At 49.0% G+C, this 8,290-nt stretch overlaps 1 pseudogene across 1 annotated transcript; it reads left to right on the top strand.

Annotated features, from left to right (window-relative positions):
• The first annotated feature begins 493 nt into the window (after positions 1-493).
• Positions 494-6,893, top strand: LOC146756281 (uncharacterized; annotated as a pseudogene). The gene is made up of 5 exons (XR_014937669.1): positions 494-686; positions 3,073-3,155; positions 3,345-3,471; positions 4,069-4,179; positions 4,288-6,893. The product of XR_014937669.1 is annotated as an uncharacterized LOC146756281 (transcript).
• The last annotated feature ends 1,397 nt before the right edge of the window (positions 6,894-8,290 follow it).

The raw sequence follows: 8,290 nt of genomic DNA, 5'->3' as shown, positions 1-8,290 counted from the left end.
CCAGGCGGGACCCTGGTCCCGGCTCCAGCTCCCACTCAGCGCAGCAGGTTTGCTGGCCCAGACGGGCTGCAACCAGGGCAGCAGTTTATGCAGCCCGGGCTGGGCTCCGAGGGGCACGGGAACGGGCTGGGAGCTGGGACAGTGAGGAAGGGAGCAGAGGAGGTCAGCGTGCTCTGCTGCCCGGTTGGATCTCTGTACCACAGCGCAGCTGGGACTGCAGTTCTTCTCCTGGGCCACGGGAGACACGAGACAGCCTCGCTCTGCAGCTGTGCACGAGTGGAATGATGGAAGTTTTAAACTCCCCGGTGCCTCCTTTGGAGTGTCTTAATGTGAAACCTCCAAGAGGGAATTTCCACTCCCCCTGCTCCTCCTCCTCCCCGGTAGCCCCCAGCTTCCCTTCGGGAACCCTGCGGGCAACACGTGCTTCTAGCGACCCTTGAAATGGCGTTACCTTTTGTTTGCTGAGCGCTTGCCTGATGGCTCAGCTGGGGCTGTGCAAAGCCCTGGCAAGGCTTTTGTTGAGTCTGTCCCGGCAGCTGCAGATGCCTTGAGCGCACAGCTGCGGGCCCTGAGCACGTTCAGCATCTGCAGCAGCTCCGGCACTGGGCTCTGGAACAGACGATGAGAAGCTGGCAGCCTGTGGGCTGACTGGAGCACGCGTTGAGAACACGGCCGAGCAGCAGCAGGTCAGTAAAGCACAGCCCAGGCTGCCTTCTGCAAAGGGCACGCGCTGCTGAGAGCGTCCCCTGGCAGTGAGCGCAGTCTGTGTGCTCAGCTGAAGAGAGAGGGAGGAATGTATTCATTGATGTAATGCAGGTATCATGGAGTGCTCTAACAAGGGCTCAACAAGGCTGTTGTAACCACGTGGTTGTTTATTGCCTTAATTGTTCTGTTTTGAGCTGCTACTATTTGATAAGTTGCCTTCCTGGTTGAGTTATTTCTCCCAGCACAGCATTGTCTGGTTGTGGTTGTGACCGTCACAGTCTGGTTTGCCTGCAGTGCTGTCAGATACTCTCTCTTTTCAGGAGTTTTTTGGATGTTTTGTTGATTTGTTTCTGTGTTTAAGTAAGCCATCCTGTTTATTTGAGAAGTGTGTAAAATCCAGTTGACTCCTCGCCATTTTGCACTTCCTTACACAAGGAATGTGAGCCCTCATCACTTTTAGGTAACATCAGCAGTAGGTGGTTTTGAGAACTACATCATTTTCCTTCACAAAGTACTTTTCCCAACCCTTTTATGAGGGCTTGGTTGATTTCAGCAAGCCCAAGGCTACTTCCACTCCTGAGAGGATGTACAGACATCTGCCAGAGGATTTAATCCATTTGCCACCAGGTGTTCCCCTCACTGATCTGTAGAGGCGGTGCTCTAGCAGGCTGCTCTGCTGGCAGCTGCCATCTGCGCTGAGGCTCGCTGTGTTTGTGTGTTGGGGGCTGCATTCACAGTGTTCTTCCATGAACCAGGTGCTTTTCTGCACCTCCTGCTGGATGGTTGGATGGCCATACCATATTCTAACAGTATTTCTGCAGCTCTTTCCTGGGTAGCCATCCCCTTTAGGCGTGCTTGCTGTCAGTCGAAAGATCCCCGGTTGGCAGAGACTGTCCTTGTTGTATATTCTCAACTTTCTTCACCACTCAGACCTCCAATAAAACTCCCTTTTCCCATTCCTGCAGCAAAGGTAGACAATAAGCAGTCATTCACAGAAGAGTTTGGGATGCACTTAATGTCTCTTGTTGTCAGTTTGTTTCCCTTCTTGCCATCCTACAGACTTTCCCCATTGGTCACAGGTGGATCGAAACACAGCATACACTCCTAAGGGAGAAACAGGCTTATATTTGTTGATATAATAGGGATATGCTGTAGTGATTTAGTAGTGACAAACAGGATCGGAGGTGGCTGGATACACTTGGTTATTTACTGCATAGAGGGTAGGGATACACACACACCTACAGGTGGCACTCCCATCGAGTCACGAGGCTCAGAGTAGTTCCCCTTTCTTTCTCGTGTCTTTAGACCACAGAGGTAAGGTGCTAGTGATTGCGGAATCAAACTCTATAATCCAGAGATGGGTTATAAAGCAGGTATGTTTATTCCAGTGTTGTGCAGTGGCGGGTGCAAGGGGGATAGCTCCAACCAAACTTGCACACCGATTTGTAAAATCGTGACATAGATATAGGTACATCTAATACATAGTCAATGAGTTCTCGAAATTCTGATACATATTCAATAGTTCTTTAGCATGCAGACCCCCCTCTTGTTATCGCCCATCTTATCAGGGAGATGCAACTCCTCTTCTGATATTTAAACTTCTAATCCTCTCCTCCGCAGGTGTCTCAGGGAGATCTCACTTCTTATCTGCATCCTTCCTGCTCTCCCAGAGCCATTGTCTCCATTCCTTGTTATTCTAACTAGATCATTCCTTTTCCCACCTACAAACTACATATAACTATCTCCCTCTAGCCCCCCTTTGTTCTAAATTCCACCAGAGCCTCTGTTTCTTGCATCGCTGTTCACTAGGATGTGGCTGGATCCTCTCCTAGTCCCAAGCGTGCTCAAGGGTTTGTGTGGAAGGAATCATACCTGCACAGTCCCTCTAAGGCTGAACCTTAGAGAACACAAGAAAGCTCCAAAGTAACCACAGGTGTCTTACAGAAAGTCTGTTTTGAGAAGGAGTCTTGACGTCAAGCTGCAAGGGATCTCTGTGCAGGTGTGAGCTGCAGAGACAGCCCTGCTTGAGGGCGGTCCTACAGTGTAGCCTGCTGCTGTGCAGCAGAGCTGGAGGGGCACTTGGGCTGCTCCCTGATTTGGGGTAAGATGACTGCCTCCTTGCCTTGCTTTCTCTTTAGTCCCCAGCTCAGTCTCAGCTGTTGAACTAAGTGTCAGCTACCAGTTGTTTCAGCCTCCCAGTTTGAGACAGCTTTGTGACGGTTCATCTCTTTGAGCCAGACTGTTTCCTGTGCTGCAGCTCATTGTCTTCCTCTGCAAGGCCAGGCAGCGCCCTGCAGAAGGGCTGAGCTGGGACTGGGACTGCTGCATTCTCTCACAGCTCCCCTGCCATTTCTCTTCTCCCTGCAGGCTCCAGTTCAACTTCTGCCTTCCAGCCGTGATCATCCCAGCCTGCAGGAGAGCAGCAAATGGCTGCAACACATCCAGCTGAGGTAGGGGTTGGGGAAGCAGGCAGGAGAGGCCAAATGGCCAGGGATGTGAATGCAGGGGAAGAGGGAGATGCCCTCACGCAGCATGTGTGTGCTGGGGACAGAGAAGCGGCTGGGATGGGAGGTTCTGTCCTGTGCGAGCTGTTTGTCTGGGCCTTGGCTGTTCCCAGCAAGGTGCTTCTTTGCTTGCAGGAGCCCGTGAGCTTTGAGGAGGTGGCCGTGTATTTCAGCAGGGAGGAGTGGGCACTGCTGGACCCTGCGCAGCGAGCGCTCTACCGGGACGTGATGCTGGAGACGTACCAGTGCGTGGCCTCGCTGGGTGAGAGCTTGTCTGCCTTTTCTCCTCCTTAGGGCACCTTTGACTGTGCAGAATGAGCCTCTGCAAGCTGGGCCTTGGATAATGGCCATGCAGCTACATATTGACTAACACCACAGTGCCAGCAAGAAAGGAGATACTGAGAAGCATGAGTTTCAGAAGGGATTAGTATGCACGGCACTGTGATCAAAGCCGCAGAGTCAGTGCTGGCAAGCAGGCATCAGCCAGGAGGGAGAAAACCAGCCCTTGTGTTGTGTGTTGCATGGTGCCACCAGCTCCAGCTCACAGATGATTCCCTGGTTACTGCTATAGAATTTAAGATTTTCCATGCAATTGCCGTCAACATTTTGATGCCTTGACCACTGGTAGATTGTAAGAAAATAAATAAGCTGTTGTAAGTTTAATTTGAAAGCAAAAATACCCCTTCATAATGTTCAGAGATGTCAAAGCATTCTTTGCTCCAAGGGAAGCTGTAGCTGCGATGTCATACAGGCCCAAATAGTGGTTTCTCCTTGGGGAGGGAGACAGAGTGAGCTGTTGAACAGGCACTGTGCCAGAATGATGGAAATGCTCTCTTGTTCCCTGTTTCTCTCCCTGAAGCTCCATTTCCAGGCCCCAAGCCCGTGGTGATCTCCCTGCTTGAAAGTGGGGAAGACCCCTGGATCCCAGATGTGCGTAGCCCTGAGGCCATGCCAGGAGACCTCATTCCAGGTGAGATGGTGGAGGGAAGGGGAATGTTGGGGCTGTAAGAGCCTTCTCTGCCTTTGTTTTATTTTTGGCACCGTGTGCTATTGCTGCATTTTCTCTGTCATCCGAAAGCTGGTGAGATCAAAAATGCAAAGGAGGTTCTGCAGAGAAGTTGTGTAGCAGATAGACAGTGGGGTCACATCCCTGTGGAAGAAATCAGAAGGGGTGTCCAGGAAGGCCTGCAGCAAGGTCCGGGTGAGCACATCAAGAAGCCCCTGGGAACGCATCTGGGAATGACATTGTGGAAGCCAGTGGACTTCACCATAGGTCCAAAGCAGCCTGCGGAAACCAGGAGCAAGGATGCGTGCCAGATGAAAAAGCAGAATCCGTGCACTGAGTGTGAGAAAAGCTTTAAAACAGATTCCAGCATCACTAACCACCAGTGCATGGACTCAGCAAAGAGGCATTACGAGTTGTGTGATTCTGCAGAGAGCATGAAAAGGAGTGTCCAACCCACTGGCCAGCAGTGCATGTACACAGGAGAGAGAGCCTTCGAGTGCTCTGATTGTGGAAAGAATTTCACGGACACTGGGAACCTCACTTCCCACCAGTGTATCCACAGAAGAGAGAGACTGTACAAGTGTGCTGAGTGTGGGAAGAACTTCAAAGATAGTTATAAACTCAAAAGGCACCAACGTGTCCACACAGGAGAGCGACCATATAAGTGCACAGAGTGTGGGAAGTGCTTCAAATATAATTCCCAACTCGCTTACCACCATCGCATCCACAGAGCAGAGAAACCATTTAAGTGCACTGAATGTGGGAAGAGCTTCAAAAGCAGCTATGTATTGAAATCACACCAGCGCATCCACACAGAAGAGAGACCATTTAAGTGCACTGAATGTGGGAAGAGCTTCAAAAGCAGCTATAAACTGAAATCGCACCAGCGCATCCATACAGGAGAGAGACTATTTAAGTGCACTGAATGTGGGAAGAGCTTCAAAAGGAGTTCCTACCTCACCGACCACCATCGCGTCCACACAGGAGAGAGACCATATAAGTGCACTGAATGTGGGAAGAGCTTCAAAAGCAGCTATGAATTGAAATCGCACCAGCGCATCCACACAGGAGAGAGACCATTTAAGTGCACTGAATGTGGGAAGAGCTACAAAAGCAGCTATGAATTGAAATTGCACCAGCGCATCCACACAGGAGAGAGACCATTTAAGTGCACTGAATGTGGGAAGAGCTTCAGAAGCAGCTATGAATTGAAATCGCACCAGCGCATCCACACAGGAGAGAGACCATTTAAGTGCACTGAATGTGGGAAGAGCTTCAAAAGCAGCTATGAATTGAAATCACACCAGCGCATCCACACAGGAGAGAGACCATTTAAGTGCACTGAATGTGGGAAGAGCTTCAAAAGGAGTTCCGACCTCACCGACCACCATCACGTCCACACAGGAGAGAGACCATTTAAGTGCACTGAGTGTGGGAAGAGCTTCAAAAGGAGTTCCTACCTCACCATCCACCATCATGTCCACACAGGAGAGAGACCATTTAAGTGCACTGAGTGTGGGAAGAGCTTCGAAAACAGTTCCAAACTCACTTGCCACCGTCGCATCCACACAGGAGAGAGACCATTTAAGTGCACTGAGTGTGGGAAGGGCTTCAAAAGCAGCTATGATTTGAAGCTGCACCAGTGCATTCACACAGGAGTGAGACCATTTAAGTGCACTGAGTGTCGGAAGAGCTTCATAAACAGTTCCAAACTCACTCGCCACCGTCGCATCCACACAGGAGAGAGACCATTTAAGTGCACTGAGTGTGGGAAGGGCTTCAAAAGCAGCTATGATTTGAAGGTGCACCAGCGCATCCATACAGGAGAGAAACCCTATAAGTGTCCTGAGTGTGGGAAGAGCTTCAAAAGTAGTTCCAAACTCACTCGCCACCGTCGCATCCACACAGGAGAGAGACTATTTAAGTGCACTGAATATGGAAGAGCTTCAAAAGCAGCTATGAATTGAAATGGCACCAGCACATCCACACAGGAGAGAGACCATATAAATGCTCTGAGTGTGGGATGAGCTTCAAAAGCAGTTCTGTTTTGAATTGCCACCAGTGCATTCACACAGGAGTGAGACCATTTAAGTGCACTGAGTGTCGGAAGAGCTTCATAAACAGTTCCAAACTCACTCGCCACCATCGCATCCACACAGGAGAGAGACCATTTAAGTGCACTGAGTGTGGGAAGGGCTTCAAAAGCATCTATGATTTGAAGCTCCACCAGCGCATCCATACAGGAGAGAAACCCTATACGTGTCCTGTGTGTGGGAAGAGCTTCAAAAGGAGCTCTGAATTGAAGGTGCACCAGCGCATCCACACAGGAGTGAGACCATATAAGTGCTCTGTGTGTGGGAAGACCTTTGCCACGAGGCGTGCTTTGAAGTGCCATCAGTGCATCCACACGGAAGAGAGACCCTGAAAGTGTCCTGAGTGTGGGAAGAGCTTCGAAGGGAGTTCTGAATTGAAGCATCCATACAGGAAAGTGTCACGGTGTTATCTAGATCAAACGATGTCCGTGACAGGGGGTTAGCAGTCTTTTGGGCTCCCTGCCCCCCAAAAATGGGAAGGGAAAGGGGGTAGGGAGATGGGAGCTGGGCTCAGGGAAACAAACAGAGCAGCAGCAACAATCTAAGGAGGAAGACTTACCTTACTAACTATGATGTTGGGATGCAAGATTACACAATATAATACAGTCTAATTGAAACTGAGGTCCTCTGGGATGTGTAGTTCTTCTCTGTGCTCCACATGATGATATGATGAGAAATACCAATAGAAAAAATATTACCAAACCATGCCATTCCATCTCTTATTCTACATCGCTACATCATGCTTAAAATACATATAAATAAACAAAAATTAAAATGTATGACACACACAGGTCTATTTACATATATATACATAGAATTACTGACTGCACTGCTCCAACATCAAATTCCTTTGTGGTACATATTGAACATGCCCATCTTTCTGCATCACCCACCAAGTGCTCCCAGGTCCCTGGGCAAAAAAAATTTCACCAAGTGGTTTGCCCTTTCCAGAGGCTGGAAGGACCCAAACAGCTTTTCCCAACATGTTCTTTACATGTACTACAGGGATCTTATCTCTCTCTACATTGTGCAGGGGGCTGGATTGGCTAGGACCCTCATGATTGACAGATCTTCTCATACTGAGCAACCAAGTGGCTTCTGCCCAATGCTTCTCCCAGTGCTTCAGTGTTCCACCATCTATTGCTTTCAACATAGCTTTCAACAACCCATTGTTCAATTTTACCAGAAGCTGGTCACTGTAGGGGATATGATAAACCCACTCTTTTTATAAGGAAATGTTTGAATTGTGTCTCATTTTCAGATTCATATCTTTCTTGGGTGCCATGTCACCATAGGACTTGCTTCTCAAGATTCAGTGCGGTGTTTCAGGTGGTAGTATGGGTACTGTGTATGTGTCAAGCCACCCAGTGTTTGCTTTCACCATGGTAAGCACATAATACTTGCCATTGTGACTTGCGTAATCCAACTCCATAACCACGAAGCAGTTATAAAGCAGGTATGTTTAATGAGTGATGCGCATACACCCTGGTGCATGGGGGATAGCTCCACCTTACTTGCACACCGTTAGGACAAAATGTGCAACAGATATAGGCTGAACTAATACATAATCAATAGTTTGCAGGAATTTGGATACATATTAATTATATTCATGAGACCCCATTAGCATGCAGTCCCTCCCCCCTTGCGTATGTGTACTGAGTTGTGGGGGTGGTTGTGGGATGAAGGCTCATCATCTTCCTCGCTGTAAACTTTCGACCCTGCGGGAGGGGCACCCCCAAACTCATTCCAGCTTGCTCTGTGGACATCTAATCACCACACTGTTCTGGGGCTCTTCCACCCTTCTCTTCATGGCCTTCATCTCCTTGTTTTCTCAAAATTAGTGTCTGCAATTCCTCCTCTCTGCCCCCCCTTAACATAAACTATCTATCTGTAACTACCCTTTGCCTTAGTGAGGCCCCCTTTCCCTTTCTGTAGCAAAGTGTTCCCTTTTCATCTACTATGCGGTCTTTTTTCACTATTCA

This window comes from Coturnix japonica, chromosome 28, assembly GCF_054131305.1.
Source record: "Coturnix japonica strain WE chromosome 28, WE-NBRP24, whole genome shotgun sequence".
NCBI classification, from domain to species: domain Eukaryota; kingdom Metazoa; phylum Chordata; class Aves; order Galliformes; family Phasianidae; genus Coturnix; species Coturnix japonica.
This window is presented reverse-complemented; position numbering and strand designations above follow the sequence as displayed.